Source organism: Carassius auratus, chromosome 39 (genome assembly GCF_003368295.1).
Source record: "Carassius auratus strain Wakin chromosome 39, ASM336829v1, whole genome shotgun sequence".
Lineage (NCBI taxonomy): Eukaryota > Metazoa > Chordata > Actinopteri > Cypriniformes > Cyprinidae > Carassius > Carassius auratus.
Genome location: NC_039281.1, coordinates 5729567 through 5748549, shown reverse-complemented (window position 1 = coordinate 5748549; position 18983 = coordinate 5729567). Strand labels below are relative to the sequence as shown.

At 38.1% G+C, this 18983-nt stretch overlaps 1 protein-coding gene across 2 annotated transcripts in view; it reads right to left on the bottom strand.

Annotated features, from left to right (window-relative positions):
- The window catches only part of LOC113057750 (phospholipid-transporting ATPase 11C-like), a 54221-nt gene that overhangs the window by 34504 nt on the left and 734 nt on the right, over positions 1–18983 (bottom strand). The window lies entirely within an intron of this gene.

Below are 18983 nucleotides of genomic sequence, written 5' to 3'. Positions count from 1 at the left end.
TCAGGAGATTGAATCCACCTCCAAATGCCACCCGGTGTTAAGGAACACCGCCCAGGGCTTTAGAAAAGAAAGCAAGCATAAGCAGACCTGTGTAACATCTAAACAGAATTATAAGGGTATCAGGGCTGTGACGAAGCTTGTGTGAGAGGGCTGCAGTTTCAGCATTTCACAGAAAGGTCAATATTCTCTGTAAAAGTGAATGATTCAGTGAGGCCCTTTAGGTTAGATGCTTGCTCAGATACGGTCTCTTCATTTCATTAGTTACGCATCAACTACAGTCTGGCGATGGGTTAGGAAGAGGGGCCTTTGGGAGGGAATCCACCATGAATGACTCCACTGATAATGATTATTTGCCTGATGTCTTTGTTGTTTAGCACCTGAAGGAATTAAGCAAATGGTAATGGCACAAAAAAAGCCTATTTCAGGGAAACTTAAAATGAAAGGGAAAATAGTCCAAAAATGTTTTCTAAGCTACAATTAGCTAGTGCCATGATCACTGGAAAATGGACACAAACATCCCCTGTCAATAAGCCCTCGTTTACAAGAAATAGCAATTCTGGTTCAGATTCTAATTATACTGTATATGAAGATTTCAGCTCCCTCATGATTCAAATGTATCAATTATTTAAAACAAAATTAAATAAACACTCCGAGCCTCCTTTTTATATGACTTTTATGAGCTTCAATTTCCATAACGGATCACTCGTGAGTTTGAGAAAGATCCGTGAATCTTTTTGATGATCAGAATAAAAAGAATGAATTCCCTAAAATGAATTAGACAAAGTTCAGGCTATTTCTTTTTTGGAAAAAAGTAAATGAAAATAATTTAATTTGTTACTTAAGCACATATAACCTTTTTTTTATGTAGCCAAAGCAAAACCAGACAAATGTGTTATTCCAAATCTGCACTTCTATATTCTATATACTCATGATTAGATTAATTTTACAATTAATTTTGAAAAAAAAAAAGCAACCCACTCCCAGCCTCCCTTATATGACTCTCAAGAGCATCAATTTACATGAGACATATGCTTAAATCTTTTTTTTTAACTACATGCTAAAAACAATCCGTTTACTAAAAACATTTAGACAAAACTGGCCAGGTTATTGTGAAAAACAACATTTCATTGACGTTGCAATTTTTTTTCACGTCATTCTCTTTCGCCACATTCAATGAAAGAATCATTAACATAATGAAAAACATTCATTTCAGTAGACAGCAAACTACTTTTTAACCAGGTAAAACATTACAAATGCTGTACTTGTATTTTCTATACACTTCTATAATAAGCCTCATTTGCACACAAAGGAGGTGTTTCCCAGGAAGGAACAAAAATAACTTTTTAAATATTCATGGAGCAGCACTTCAACATCACATATGGTATGTGAAGATGACACCGGGCTTTGACACAGGCAACTGTTGAGTAAACTGGCTCCTCAGTGTCTATACCTCTGACAAATCAAGCAACAAGGCCTCTTAGCTAATTATTCTCACACTAGGGCTCATGTCACCAATAACAATAACCAGTGAACCGGTGTTTTTAACTGAATCTTGCTCATCTTCTCTTGTGCGTCTTTCTCATTGGGAGTCATTAACCACAAGATCAACATTTCAGTCCTGTCTCAAGGTTACCTGCCAAGCAAACACTGACAGTCCTCAGTATAAAACTTAGTTACTCATCTACAGACACAACGCAAGAGCAGCATCATTCTGTCGGAACAGACACGGACAGTAAAAAGAATACAAATCACAGGCAAAAATAAAAAAAATCAAACAGCATGAGAAAGAAATAAGGGTAGAGGACAGTAGAGATAAGAAAAGTGCCATTGAACTGGTATCGATTTTGAAGGGAGTTCAGTGTTATACATAATGAGGGTCAGAATATAAGGCCCCTTTCTTTTTTTCAAAGTGAGGGATACTCTTTTTAAAACTGCTTATTCAAGGCCAAACAATGGAGGTGCTAATGTAAGGAAAGGGAAAAAATGAACTCTCTTTACCATGGTGTCAAGTGTGACCTCGAATGGACATCAAAGAGTGCTGGGAAATATGCGATTTTGTAAGCAGTGCCTGAGATTGTGATTTATTTTCCAAAATGGTAGCTATGGGGTAAAGTGTGCCAATGGCTCAACCAACTTCGCATCCAAATGCAGGAAATACTATTACACTAGTCTTATCAACAAAAATGTTCATTACAGAATCTGAGAGATTCTCCGTTCTCCTTGACTAGAGGTCAAATCAATAAGACGTGGCACAGCTTACCCCACTCTCCACTATTGTCTAAAGCAGTGAAGAATCAATAACACAAACATTGTTTGCTCAATCAAGACCCGACGCAACTGCCACAGAATAAACATGACATTAGGGAATGGAGTAAACCGTATCATTACTATACTATAGCAAATAAGACTTTAAAGACATCATGTTTACAAGCTTTGAAATAAATGCGCAAGCACAGCAGTGGTTCCAGGCCTCACCATGCTGTGATATCAATAGAAACATAAAGCAGCATTCAGCCTGTGCCAGCATTAGAGCTGCCAACCACTTACTCAGATGCAGACAGCTCACCACGTGTTAGAGGCCGACACTCACATCAAAAGAAAGCAGAAGAGTGCCATGACTGCAGAATGCCTAGTTCACCTTATTGGAAGAGCATTTCCTCAAAATTTTAACTGTGTCAGTATTTATACTTGTTTGTGTCACTTCATAACTAATTTGTTGCTATATTTCTTTTGATTGTGCAAAAAGAAAAAAAAAATCACTTTTAATGAATCGTTACAAAAACTAAAAAAAGGAAAGTTAAGAGGATAGATAGTTCACTGAAAAATGAACATTCTGTCATTTACTCGAGTTAGGCTGATAGAGCTCAGGTATATTTTAGAATAGAGTTCTAAATATAGTTGTCCATTATAGTTGTATAATTGTCCATTGTCCTATACCGGACAATGGACAATTATGTTTTTGTGTAAAACTATGTAATTTCAGTGTTTATCTCCATTAATGCGAGTGGAGTATTCAATGTAAATGTGTAAAATCATTGTTTACTTTTCTCACGCCAGGAAAGAGAGTTTGTACGCATGGTCTAGAATGTCCGTATGGTGCATACATATTTACGGCAATTTTTTTTTTTTTTTATAAATCACGATACGTGTGGTGAAAATTGCATACACATGTTTCTATGCCTATTTTGTGCATACACAGCATTTATAAACGAGACCACTGGACTTTTAATGGAGGGACAAAATCATTCAGTTGACTAGAAAAAAAAAAAAAAAAGGTGTTTAAACAATTAACATTGAACAACTAACTTGTTAAACTTTTTTCTGAGTATGTGCTAAAAGACTGACAAATGACATTTGCTAAGCTCACATTCAGAGGTGGAGAGTAACAAAGTGCATTTACTTGAGTACTTAAGTCGAATTTCTGTATAACTTTTTCTAGAAACGTATGACTTTAACTTATGACTACATTTGGAAGACAAATACCATAGTTTTCACTTCACTACATTTCTATCAAGGTCACCGAAGTAGAAAATCGTTACTATGTAGCAGACACCATATAATCACTTTTGTAGGGTTATGTGAAGTGATTTCCCAGCATTTTTTGAACACTGACCAGTTGCAAAAAAACGTATACAAATTAAATTTTATTGGTATTAGAAACAATATAGACAAATTATGCAAAATTGTGTCAATTAATATTACCTATAAAACCCACAAAATAACTTTTGTTCATCTCCTAACAAAACACAACAGGCATTTGACTTGGAAGCAGCACTGCACAAATCGTTCTGTGTATGACATCCAAGAATCGCAAGAGCAATTAGAGGGCATTTTTAAGATTTGATGTCAATTAATGATGTCAATCTTGCTGTTGACAAAAAAAAAAAAGAAAAAGGAAACTTACTTTTGGTACTTAAGCACTTCTAAAAGCAAGTACCTTTTTTTTTTATTTTTTTTTATAAATGGTCTGCAATTTCACACAAAGCTACCTTTGATAAATGGACAAACCACAGATTGCAGAGTCATGGCTCATGATTCCCATGCCTATTTATGCTTTTAAGGCTTTAGATTTTATTTCCCCCAAAAAAGGAGGCTTTCTGACAAAACTGCCTACCGGAGTTGCTCCTGCTACCCAGGCGCCCGGAACTGTAATGAATATTCTGATTAAACGTTTTAAAGTTGCAGGAAAACACAGAGTCAGCTTCTGATGGAATAACTCTCAGCAAATGACTGATTGCATTGCCGTTGAGCAATGGGATGGGAAATTGTCTGTGATATATCACTTTTAAATACACTTCCTGAACCCTAAGCTGTTGCACCTCACATTCAGTGTTTCTCAGCAGTAAATAAAGAATGGATTGAAAGATGAACGAGTGATAGCGAGACCTCTATCCACCACACTGCTGTGCATGCAATAACAGCTGATTTAACAATTGATTGCTGTAAATCATATCATTTGTCTCTGTGTCTGGCAGGAAGGCATGGTGCAGTTATAATTAGCAGCGCTTGCTAAGGCAAGCATCACTATTACAACTGCTAATACTTAAAGACATGAATAATACCTCAAGTCGTACTGCTGTTTTATTACTCATCTACGCAACTTGATTTATGATTTTTGCCTGGTGGATATTAAAACAATGAGTGTCATATCTAGTCACCAGAATTAGGGGGAAAAAATATATAAATCTTTTTTTTTTTTAACTAAATCTTCTGCTATGGTCTTGTCTCTCTCACCTCACTCTTCTTGTCATTCAGCTTGACTCACTCTTCTCACTTGATAAATTAAACCGCTGCTGAACTGTGACGCGACGCTGCATTGAACAGCCGCGTTCACTTTTTGATTTTAGTGTCTGTTCTCTAACTGAACCAAATTATTTTTATTACTATAAAAATCAGAAAGACAGTTGGAGGCAGTGCTGCGGTGGGCAAGTAACAGTCCACACTGACTATCACAGCAAGCCTACATAGCAACCTTCTAAATAACACTCCAAAGACCTTAGCCACCACCCACATCATTACAGCTTTGTGGTAGAGACTTCTGCATAGGCAAGCAACACTCACATGTTCACAGAAAATGCAGAAATGCAGTTTTGTATCTTCTTTATGTGAGCAATTAGACTCAAAGAAACACCAAAATTGAGTCTCTCCGTAATATTCAACTCCTTTGAAATGTTTGATGAACAACACAGTGACGTTGAAGTTCAAAAGAGAATGTTTCTAGGAGACCAATCTCTCATCAGGCACATCTCAGATCATCTAAAACAAACAAAACCAGTCAATAAACCATTCACATTTCCAGCTTGAATTGTATTATGCTTTGATATGAACACATAAGAATTCTTATGCATTTATATTACAGAACCCCAGTGGTCAGAGAAAGTGACCAGTGGATGAAGTTGATGGCACCTGTGACGAGAAAGTCCTAGTGAAGGTAAAGCGCTGAGATTTGGCTGTATGTGACAGATAAACTCAGTGTTCAATTTCATATAATTTCACAATAGCAGGCCAAAATCTGTTCTATTTTTAAAACACCCTCCGCATCAGAACAGGAGGCGAGCTGCAGTTTGGACACCCTCTGAGTTAAATTAATAATAATAATAATAATGGAAAGAGTACAGCACAGCTGTAAATCTACCACAAGCAGACTGTTCTTGAAAAGCATGACCAAATGACCAACGAGTTAAAATCTTCAGATTGGAGGATAAATCAACAATCATGTCATACGACATCTCACCTAGAGTCTGCCAGAAGGCACGTGACGGATCTGAAACTTGCTGAGAGAGGTTTCTATGGTCTTGTACGCTTTTTGGCCATCAGATTGAACACTGCACTTTCTGGAGAGGCAAGGAGGCTTCGCATCAGAAGGCATTGGAGAGCCTGAAAATGCTTTTTAGGAGCATGATGATAAGAAAGACTTCTAATTTTGTGTTCTTCGGAAGGTGACAAGGCAAATATTTGGTTCACAGAGAAGGGGATTTCCTTACAATGCACTTCCTTATTCTCTTGCCATGAGTGGATGCATGTTTGCATTTCAATAAGCTCTGAGGCTATCCAGAAATGCAGAGCTATCAGTCATACATCAAAGCCTGTTCTTCACCTTTTTTGAAAACCTGTACAAACCAGATTCCATGCATTACACAAAACAAAGATGGTGACAAACAAGGTGGTTTATTTACAGCCATATTCCACCTCTGACATTCAGAGCAGCAGGCAATCGATGCTAAGAAAACAGGGCAAGAAGGCAGGACGTCAAAGTGACGGCCTGAGAGCAGAAGAACAGGCTCAAGTCAAGTGTGAATGACTGATGGAACAATGAGCTTCTAGATACTCCTCAAAGTGGATCTCAGTGGAGATCTCGTGGCCCAGGACTAATGAGATGCTACACATGACCGCCGGCCCTCTCCTGTAGTAGCAACCACAAACAAATGGCAAAACAAATGGTCTACTACTGACTTTGCATATTAATTTAAATACTTGAAAATGCAAGGAAGTCTTATCTGAGAAGCCAAACACTGACAGTGGGAGACACTAGTCGCCCGAGGAACAAGACTGTTGCTACACTGAAAAAGGACCTAGTAATTAACAGCACTGATGAAAAAAAAAAAAAAAAAAAAGCTGAATGTTTAAAATAACTGCTCAGATTTAGAGACTTGGAGTAAAGGCACCTTCTATGTAAAAGAACTTGGGTCACAAAGTGTGTGTGTGTTCACTGCTCTGTGTGTGTGCACTTCGGATGGGTTAAATGCAGAGCACGAATCCAGAGTATGGGTCACCATACTTGGCTGAATGTCACATCATTTAAAGATGACTTTTAAAATAGACAGAAGCAGGACTTGTAAGGAAACATACCAGTACACTAAAAGAAAGTCCCACACTTTAACACAGAATTTTTTTTTTTTTATTTAAATGTGAAAAATGTGGGCTGCACTCACTATGCCGGTTCTGTGCTTTAAAATAGTGATGAAATGCTCAACAAGCTTAAAGCCAAAAAAAACAAGCTATCTGACTACAGTTTCACTGTAGTTATGCAAGGGAGAGCAGAGTTCCCACAAATCAAAACTAAAACCCACATTATTTCAACATCAAGCCTACATTTACACAGCTAAATTAAATTATCTGTCTGGCACAGAACATCATTTAATTCAGATTGAGCTTTCATAGACAAAACATTTTTTTTAATATGAAATGCATCAAGTAATATCAACATCATAAGCCTTACTTTAGGACTTCAGCTGCGGCTTCTGCACGTTCTGCGCATTACCTGATAATAAACATGAATAGAAGGCTCATCCACCTTCATTCATCACGTTTTATACTGGAAGTAGTCACCACAAAGTACAGCAAGATCCCACAATTCCTTGTGGTACTGACTCCCAAGTAGGCTTGCTGCGATAGACAGTGTTGACGGTGTAACCGGTTTTAAGCAGCAACACCGATTACATTCCTTTCCCACCGTGACACCGTCCCCACCGTCGTTTAGATTTTTTAAAGTATTCGTTTTTTCGTCAAAATTTATTTGAATTAAGTAAAAATACTTCAAATTTAGTTTAAAAGAAAGCAGAAACTATCATTAAAAACTGAACTCAGCTACAATGCTGCGTGTCAAGAGAGTCACATCACAGATCAGCATCACCGCGACATCTCTCTGCCTGTGCTGCATCTCATTAAAGAAAAAACCGGCATCATATCTATTTTAGATGAGGAATATGAAGCTCTGCCAGAAGAAAGCCGACAGCTCATGCGCAAGACAATATTCCTGGACCCGCGCTACCGGGATGACCATGACCCGAATGTTGAAGAGACGAAGCGGTCATCCTCGCTAGGAAAGCGCAGTCAACGTGAGAGAAGAGGGATATCAAAATGAGGAGGAAACCAACATAGAGTCGCAGCCCCCCCAAAAAAAATTTGCAAGCACTTGTCATTTATGTAAGCTAAGCTCATTTTGGAAGTTTTCCTTTTGCATTCATTTCTTATTTATAAGGTTTTATCTTATTTAAAGGCTATTTCGTTTACCCCATTACACTTTACAGTCAGTGCTATCATACAAATTCTACATATGTCACATTTAAATGTCCAACTATAAATATTTCAGCAAAATGTTCACAATGGAATAATTGCGCAGCGGCACTCGTTCAACACTATGGAGATTTAGCGGAGAATCGCGAAAGCAAAAGCTCATGCACTTCTGACAGCAAAATGCGAATATTTGCATTGGTCTTTTAACATTTACAGAGGGAGAATATACATGTGAAAAGTTATGCATTAAGGAAAACTGCACATCTCAAACACATTAAACAGTGCGCCTCTGTCAGCCTCACATGCAACCTGTCTGTCAGAGCATCTGGCGGGGCGAGCGCGAGCTGCTTTGAACTAAAACTATAGAAACAATAGGCTACTAGGGGAGAAATAAAACACAGAAATGATTTCAATGCAAAACAAACACCACACGCAGCTATTGACTGACCACGAACAGGAAATATAACTCATTTGCTTCATTTTTTATTCGTTACGATCTTGCCGTTTTTTTTTTTTTTTTTAAACAATTACATTTTGGGCTAAATGTGTGTTGTAATGCAAGGGTTACTGAATATGTACAGAGTAAAATATTACTGAAAATTGATTAGTAATGCCTTACATTACTGCGTTAAAGCAAAAAGTAAAGTTACTGTAATGCATTACTTTTGTAATGCGTTACTCCCAACACTGTTCAAAAGTGAAAGTATAACCCGCACGCATTTATAAGCTATTTAAAAGCAAAAAAGCGAGGAAAAGATACCAGTATTACCGGTGTTGTCAGATGTCGATTAACCGGTGGGAAAATTTCCTCACCGCGGTAACCCTACTCTCAAGTCTTTTATTCTCCATCATGTGCAGAATACAGGGTGGCACCAGGAGGATATTAATAGCACCCTGACACTGTGAGGTGAAGACTGGTAGTGAGAGAAGTCTGAGCAGCGGTGCAGCAGTAGACACATTGTACTCTGGACTGGCCTATATTAAGTTGGCCTCACTGACAGAGAGACGAAAAAAGGACAGACACAAGAAATAGAAAGTAACTTAACTACCTCTGGGTATTCTGGTTGTTGCAAGCTCAAATGATGAGTTTTCACCGATGGCTTTTGGAAAGTGAGGACAATGCTGATGGCGTTTTGTTTTTCAACTGAAATTATATATAGATGTGTTCCCAAATGTTTGCTGGAGACAAGCCTGTTCTTGCTCTGAACTGCAAGTGAAAAATGGTCTGTAGTTGCTTGGCTCAAGCCCCGTTCTCAGACGGAGTCTGCAGAGACATGCCAGATTACGGAGGGATGTGAGAGAGGTTAAAGTTTAAGGAAAGGCTAAGGGAAAGAAAACAACAGGAAGCCACGGTGCTGTTGTCTTGCAAGAGAATGTGATGTGATGACAGCTTGCTGTCAGTGAGAATAGGAACCGGTTTATGAACATTATTAAGATAAGTCATCATTACATTCATTAATCATCATCACAGACATTGTTTCACTTTAAAAACAACACGAAAACAAACTCTATTACTATTTATTTTCTTAATGTCCCTTGTAATATACGATTTACCATGTAGAAAATGTTATTAACCTGTACTTTTCTCTTTTGTAATAATATCTGAATCTGATCGTTCAAAAAAGGCATTTTGCAGTTAAATGTGTATAATAATGATTTCAATTCATTGTCTGACACAGTTGATTTCCTGCATAACTGTGCAAGTTGTATGCTTTTATCACTCCACAAATTCTTCTCACATAATAAAATAGTTTAACTCATATCAATCTCATATCCATTTATTAATCCATTTTTGTACTCATGTAATAAGCAGTAAAAATGTACAATCAGCCAATCATTAACAAAAAATAAAGCCTGACAGTGTGCATTCTCTCATACAAGTATCAGCATACCCATACACATCCAATCAAAAGTCCTGTTGTAGACTACTTCCCTCTGCATATTCTCATAAAAGGTTAAAGGAGCTATGAATGCGGTTTCATGTTGTCTTTAAGGGCATGTAGAAAAAAAATCTGAAACATGTTTTACAACTTGGTCTGTAAGCCACAGATGCCTAGGCTTTGAAGCTGCTATTAATCTTTTTAACAAAATTACAGACAAGTGTTTCTTGATTAAGGCTTTTTAAACAATAATGACGACAAGACAGAGTAATGTTATCAATTAAAATATTCAAATCATAAAGTTCACGAAAATATGATGAGAAGAAAAAAATATGATGTTCAATGATGTTCATATGATGACAAAAATGTACAAATAATTAATAATAAAAAAAAACTAACTGTACTATATTGGGAACTAGCCCACTTAAAAGCGCAATATGTAATTTTTCTGCTTTAAAAATAGCAGAAATCACTATATCTATGTTATATTTTTTTTTGTTGTTGTGTACTTACATCATCCCGACAGTTTCCACGAACTTTCAAATCCGGAGAAAATTATAGTTTAATTAAAAGACACGGCACGTTTCTTTATTTCCGTTTTGTTGCCCGTCTATGGCGTCATATAAACTTTGACCCCTCTAGTTTATCTAACTTCCTGCGGAACTGCCAAATACAAAGGTGAACAGAAACAAAGACGAGACGAAGAAGAAAAAGTAGTAGCCTTGATCGAGACGATTATATTTTATATTTATATTGTTTATATTCGTATTTAAACCTCAATCAGTAACTAAGTTATGGATCATGATTATGCTTTGCCTGCACCTCCTGTGAAGCGCAAACGCACGGGTGAAATAAATCACCCGATATGGTTTTGGGACAAGAGAAGCAACAAGACACGGGTAAATATTGGAGTTGCATTTCCAAGATAGAGAGAGCTTCGTGACAAGCTGAAACTACAGAGAGATGCCGAACTCACTTGCATTCTGATAAACAGGTATGCATCCATTCAGTTAACTGTATCTATCCATATATTTTGTGAAACGATGATGTCTTGTGTAAAACGCAGACGGACTAGCTCTCATGTAAATCTACATTTGTTCTATATCTAGCTGAATAAAGTAGCTTCAAATGCAGTTTTCTAACTTGTTCGATATCATAGTATAACGTAATTATAATTATTAACGAAAGGCGACCGTGTTTTTAACATATATTACTACTAGCCAGATGGAATATTGATTTGATAGGGGTCTCATAATTCATATAGACGGTTTCATCGGGCGCACGGTCGTGTATATCGGTCTGGCTGCGGTGCCTTCTACAAACGCAGTTAAAGGCAAGGTGATGAGTAGACTGAAGTTGGGCTCAGGTGGTTGTGCTGCGGGGTGTTTCCCATACATTTATTTATTTTTGGAGACTCGCCACAATTTTAAAACTGATCTTTTTTCAAAAAGGCTTCATTGAATAAACACGAGTAACGTTACTTACTGCACGTTTAATAATAATAATTCCTTACATTTATATGTTTAAATATCAAAACGAGGCACAGGTGTTTTTATATCGCTGTATTTCTGAAGGAAGACTTGCATGTTATAGCTCTGCTTCGTTTACAGCTGTTACTGGGGAAACCTTTATTTCTCGCGCTTTATGTCTATGCTTTAAAACATCTCCTGTTGGCAAATAATGAATTTGCATTTTCATTAAGTCCACCTGATCCACGCAGCAAACATTTTGCTGCGTGTATCTACTCTAGAGGGACTTAACTGTTGTTATTGATTCTATTTGGAAGTCTACCGGAAGTTAAGTTAGGTCCACAAAAGCGCTTATGCGCAGTAACGTTTGTTTATGTTGTTGCCTTTGAAACCGTCTCTCCGTTCGAAAAGACATGATTGTCAAAATACTAAGTTAGAATGAGTGAGGAATGATAGGGAGTGACAGAGCGCGTGTTCCAATGAACAACAACTCCCATGAGCGTTACGCTCTTTCCCGACGTCATCAAAGTACATCTTATATTATTATTTTGATTGGAAAGTCTTTTCAGGAAACCTCACACATAAAATAACAAATTATGATATAAACACTACAAGATGACTACTTTAAAGTGTATAGTGTAAAATACTGCATACAAGCAATACAGAACTCTCTTCGGCTGGCATGTCAGAGGGATAATGGCTCCATGGCTTTAATTAAGGTACTATTAGGGCTGCACGATTATGACATTAATCATAATCACTGCTTATTCCATTGAAATTGTAATTGCGATTATTAATTACGATCATCACAATTTATATTGAATGATGTTTATACTTTTGTTTGATGCAACTGAATGCCGCATTTTATGTGAAAATAAACAAGCTGAAAACACTAAATGAAAAACTTTTAGTGCTTTTCTACGGTATTAAGCCTCTAATGTCAACTATACATCAGATTGGTTTCTTCTTTAAATTATAAAAACTTAAAAATATGAATGGTATTATGTTACACTAAAACTAAAATTAAAATAATGGGGAAAAAAATTAATTGAATGATTAATTGGCATTTTGAACAATTGCGTAATTGTGGCACCCATAATTGTAATCACGATTAGAAATTCGATAAATTGTGCAGCCCTAGGTACTATCATGTCTTCTTCTTTGTATGGATAAGCTAATCAGTTTGACTGCACTGTGGCTTTCATCCCAGAGAGCGAAAAAGAGGGGGAGGCGGAGGGGCAGAGGAAGAGTGATGGGAAAGAGGGAGTCGTTCTAGCTACTGTTCAATGGCGGATATTTGCATCTAAATGCTGACATGCCGAAAAATCTCTGCATCTCAGCTCTTATGGCTCTGATGCCATTATCTTTTATTTTATATTTATCATCACTGACTGTAATTACTATTCAATTAATTACAGCAAATTTTGTTTGAAGGGACAGAGAAAAAGCTAGCTGTCAGAAGGGCGTAACAGCAAAAGGAAACTAATGTGCAACATACGGTGCACCCAGGTTGCTGAGGTGGCAAGCGGTTTGAGCTGCAGGGCCACGGCTCCGCTCGTGAGCTAAGTAAAGATTAATTTCTCTCCCTGCAGTGGACTGATGGGAAAGCTACAGTGTGGGCTCATCTGGTTCTCATCGAAGCCCGTTATTTAACCGGGAACTCTGAATGTGTGCGCGGGTGTGCATCAAAGCCGGTTAATGGGTCCATTTGCTTTTTCTGGTATAAGTGGAAAGTATCTCTTTTTTTTTTTTTACCTGTAGAAGCAAAAGTACCAAGAAACACTAACATTTCACTCTCACACACTTAGACTTTTCATTATTCTCTTCACACTGCTGCGCGAATGTTCTTGGAATATTGCCGGGAGCTAGGGAACAACACAGGGAATCTCAAGATGAGGTTTTATAAATATATGGATGACAGGAATGCATTTCAAGTCCACAAGCCTTGGTGACGATATACAGCTGGGAAGGGAGGATTGCTGTGAGGAGAATTTTAAAAACGAGCCACGTAAATTATTTAAAATGACAAACTGAGAATTCAGCCTTGCTTTTAGAGAAAGGCCCAGACGCTTCTTGATCTCCAACGGCCTCGCTGTGGCAATCAGACTCTTGAAAGCCTGTCTATTATACATGGAAGGTAATGAAGGGACACAACAGGTAGACCTGCACATGCACTTTCACTGCCTTTCTGCAATCTGCTTTCTGCACTGTTTTCTCTCACCCATCCTAACTCAGATGGGATGTGGGGTTCAGCCTTGTGCGGCTGGCTGCGTTTTCATTATGGGGAGCCAGAGTGCAGAGAGAGAGAGAGAGCAAGAGAAAGAGCAAGAGGGAAAGTAGTAGTAGTAGTCAGCATAAGCATTTCTGTCTGCCAGCCAGTTCAGGAGGGACAAGACAAATGGCAGCAAAATGGAGCAGGACTCTAATCAATACATGGCTCTCCTGATGAAACAAGGTCAATAAATCACTGGCCCAGGCAGGCCAATGTGAGCCCCTCACCCCTCCAGCACTTCCTCCGAAAAGTCCATCGCACCATCAACATGGTTTTCATCGGTAGAACTACCCCTGCAACAGGTGGTCAGTGATGATTAGGGGCTGTTTGCGATGGTCAGGTGGCTGATCTGAAATGGAGATTAAAATTCTAGCAGAGGATAATTTCTAGATGGTCAAAACAAATGAAGCAAGATCTTTTACTTGGTGAAGGTACATGGTCACTGGGCTAGCACAAAGAGCAGCTCACACCAAATACCAGAGACAAGGCTAGCACTAATCTGTTTTTATTAGACGGTGTACTGTATTGTCCAAGCATTATTTGTGTGGTAAAAGAATAAAAACCCAAATAATAGTTTGTAATTGTTAAGCACTTCCCATTATATTATACTGCGACCGAGTGCCAACCTCCTGCTCTCTCTCGTGAAGCCAATAAGGAAGTGACTAAAACTGTAAGTCATCGACTGGCCGGTTGAGGCTGGCTGCCAAAGGGAGTCAGTCCCATAGACTCCCCATGTTAAAATGGCCAACTTTACAGCAGAAAAAAAACATGTTTACAGCCTGGTGCAAAAATTATTTTGGTCTAAATATCTAATTTTGCCGTTCATGACAACTGTGAGGGGGTGAATTTTTTTTTTAACTCATCCGTTTAAATTATATTAAGACTTAAATGTCTGCATAATTAAGGGCGTGGCCACTTGAGTGACAGGTGGTTTGCCGCTGCTGACACTGCAGTCGCGATAAGCGGGCGTGGCTTCAGCAACTAGCTGAACAACCTTTTTTGCCCATTTTCGATTGTCCAGGAGAGTGGCGCGGTGACGCGCTACCAAGATGGCGGCAGCCCGCTCTGCACACTTTGAGCTTCAACTACGTCCATGTTTTTATACATTCTATGACTGCGACGCTGGACGGTTTGATGCACAGGCTTAACAGGCTACCAGAAATCGGTGCCAATTCCAGTGAAAATTCACAGTTCTCAAAATGTAATACGAGACAGCAAAACTAATGAGCTATTGAACAATAATTATAAAATGTATATTTGAATACAAATATGAACAAATTTAAAAAAGACATAACTATTACTCATCTAACAAAACTTCAAGTGTTCTAACAACAGTATGAAGTATTCCACTTAACATAATAATGAAATACAACTAATGAAGTACAGATACTTAATTTGCCTTTATTGAGTGATTATTAAATGTTATTATATCTACAAAAAATCTATATATATTGATTCAGTGCTGACAGAAAAGCACACCTGTTACAATTAATTAGCCGTTTCTTTTTGTTGTTTTTCTTGTTTCACAATCTTATATTCATAATGAATATATATAAATATACATAAGGTGCCCATATTAACAGTTTACAGCATTCATACTGTGCATGTAAGCATTGCTTCAACGCAGAAGAAGTTCTGAAGCAAGTCATATTTTGCAATATAATATTTGCTAATATATAACCTTATGATCAGAACTGCAGGAAAATGTGTCAAATCAGATTTTTTTTTAATCATGATTTTGATCATGTCAATTTTTGCATTACAGTCTAAACACTAACACACTGTAGATGAATGAGTAAAAGACCTTATGCACAGATTCAAAATTAGCACACATCTGATTTCCACCTGTTAACACTCACTTGAGACACAATCGACTGGGTTTATGTTTACACCTCGTAAAGATGGGCATTTGACAGATCCCACGCACACAGCCACATTGCCTGGGGAGCGAGGGCTCCTCACAGAGAACATGCACACACACGCATGAGTGTTGGGTGGGCTGTCTGACAGCGGCTGCTTTCCAACACCAGGTTCCCTGAGGCAGGCAACGTCTGTTTATGATGCATTTCTTCCTTCCTTTGTAGGCACAGCCAGACGGCTGACTGATTAGCAGCTAGGACACACCACAGTGGAAGCAGCGGAGTGGAGCAGGACTGAGTGGCCCTTGCATGACAGTACACCTGACTACTCAGGCAAAGCACGGACAAGACAGACAATGACGAGGTGTACTGAAAGCCCTTGCTTGGTTCAAAACTTGTTTAAAACAATACCAAAGAAACTCGGCAGTGATGGGATGTCCTTAAAATTTGAGGTGCTCTAAATTACCTAGCTTGCACACCAAGGAAAAAGCTGGAGAGCATATTGATGATGCACATGCAAGCTTTCAATATCCCAGAATTCTGTGGGCCTTGTGCCAGCAATAGTGCTGAGGGACTCTGGTTAGCTTTAAAGCCAGCATGAAATGAAAATTCACTTTATCTATTTTGTAAATGACTTTTATACCCTGTTGGTAATGTCATCCATGCATAGGCTTCATTCTTTTACAAAACAATAAGTCATAACTCAATCGTCCAATGAAAACATCTTCTCCCTGGTGTTGTACACCAGTCTAATCCATTTAGTCTGCTTAACTGGGTCAAATTAATTTGGGTGCAACGCCCACATCTCAAAATCAAATCAACCAATTCCTCAACCTAATATTTTTCCTTTTCTGATAATTAGTTTCACTTGGATGTACGTCACAATAGGAAAGGAAACATCTGTCACTACTTCCTTTCCATAGCAACTTTAATCTGAAGGAAAACAGCACTACAATGCAATTCGAAAAAAGACGCAGCCTGACGGGTCACCAGGGTTTGAATCCGGGTTCCAGTTATTTCCCACACATTCTCTCACCCACCCTTTTCATGTGTTTCCTGTTGTTGGTGAAGATGAAGGATTTACGATAAATAAGAAGTGACAGCACAACATAGAGAAATCCAGTCAAACGGGGCCTGACGTACAGTTGATGTTTCAAAAACTACCCTGAAGTCTAACTGCAACAAATCAACTCTGTTTATTCAGAGAACGTCTGTGAATAAGGTTGTGCAATCAATATTACTTCGATCATGATCACAATTTCTGCTTATGATTAAGCAATAGATTAGCCCACAGATTATTTATCCTGAAAATATATACTATAAATAATTGGGAATATCAAGTAAACCATTATTGTGCAGCTCAGAGTACATCTTGTACTCCGGCATCAGCATTTAACACTTGAGCAAAGCAACTACAACCAAAAGTACATTCCTGTAACAGCTAGCACAACTTTTTAACGAATTTCCAAGAATACAGAGCTAGCAGCACATCAACTAAAGATTCCTGCTCATATAGATTACACAGACTTTGACTTTCCAGTACACAGTTGTCCAATGTCTTCTAATGAGATGCTGCAATAACAATAGTGTCTGCATCAGTGAAAACAGGTATGGCGGCCAGGCAAACGTTATTTATGATCCATACAAAAACATAGCAAATCCCAAAGCTGGGCAAGAGAATGTTGACTTGAGTAACGTTACAAGACCTGTGAGAATATCAGATCTTGGTTTCATTATATTGGTCTATTACTGCTGGTATCTATAGCATTCACACTGCCAGCAGCACGATTTAGCCTAATGGCACCAACAGGATATTGGAGTTACACTATAAATCGAGATCAGGTAGTAAAGCAGATCAGCATAAAAGAGGAACAGTGCCACCAGAACTATGTGAACGACCAGTAGAGATGTGCCATGAATTTATATCCATGAATAATCAGACAAGTTTTAGGCTGAAATACAAAATTCAGCTGGAGGGGTCACAACAAAACAATCACAGACATCCAAGTGTAATGGATATTAAAAATATATATATAGGACGGAGACTTGGTTCTGTTTAACTGTTGTTAATCTTGGCAATGCAGTCAAGAATGGAGGCGGATGAATGCTAGCTTGCAGGGACTGGTTTAAGCGGAGAGCGGACTAAAATGACCAGAGAAGTCCAGCATACGTCACCAGAGAGAAGTCTGTTGTTTGCACTGCAAGATCCAGTTCTGACATTTTTATTTTAAAAAAAGGAATGATCGATGGATGACCTTCTTTAAACGTGACATAGCAATGCTTAATGGGGAGAATCTCCAAAAAATGCATGGCACGAACACAACATCCACATAACTGGCTGTGCAGTGGAGCGCAACAACATGTTCTGTGTGCATCTAAAGAAGCAAATTCTCAGAGAGGGGTTGCTGCACAGCTACTCGATTAGTTGAAGGCCTACTAGGCCTCTTTCCTTTCATGCAAACTATTTAATTTCAGGTACAAAAACATTATGAAGGGAATTAGGCAGTAAACTTTGACCAAAGTCTGGCTTATGCAAATAGTACAAGACTAAGAAAGAATGTGGTTTGCTTATACTCACCCAGAAATAACAAATGTTAAGAGTAGCATAAAATTAAGCAAACTAAGAGGCTTAATTTCATACAATCAGCATATTACATTACAAGACAACCGGTTCTGCTCTAACAGCCATATTTTAAAGGCACAGTGGCTTATTAATTTAAACTCCCTCATGTTGTTCCAACCCTGAATTTATTTATTTATTTTTTTCATAGAATAATAGAGAATAATAACTGATGCTATCTCCTTTTGTTTTCAATGGAAGTACAAGAAAGTCATTCAGGTTGAGAGTGAAATGATGGAATTACATTTTTATTTTTGGGTGAACTATCCCTTGGAGCAGATGATGAATTCATTTGTAAGTGTGAATAACAACAATAATTGAAGCACAGATAAGGAGAATTTTGATTACAAGTATTCCCACCACAGCCTAAAACAGCTAAGACTAAAAATAGGCTTCATTTTAGACCCAACATTAAACTGGAAGAGCTCCTCCAGCTCTGCACTCATGTGGTATGAGCAGCATTACTGCATCACGTGCTCAAAGAAAGTTTACATACAACAACGAAGGGCATTAGGAAATTAATTATTGGATTCAAGTACAACACTTAAAGGGTTTAGCTTGCAAGACCGAGCAGTATTATTTGATTAACGATATCAGCTCAACTTAAAAAAAACTGGCAGGACACATCCTGAACAAGCTGCCTAAAAACGATTATCTTCACCACAGCAAGAGAAGACGCCAAACCCTGGCTCTTCTAACCCTAGGTAACGTTAGCTAACTCAAAATCGTTTGAAACAACCATCATCTACACAAAAATATATTTAACGACTGCTAAAGCCCATAAACTCATGTATTGAATCGTTACATGTGCGTGGCAGGACTGCACCACCTGGTCAGTGTTAACAGGAAGTTGACTGCATACCTCAA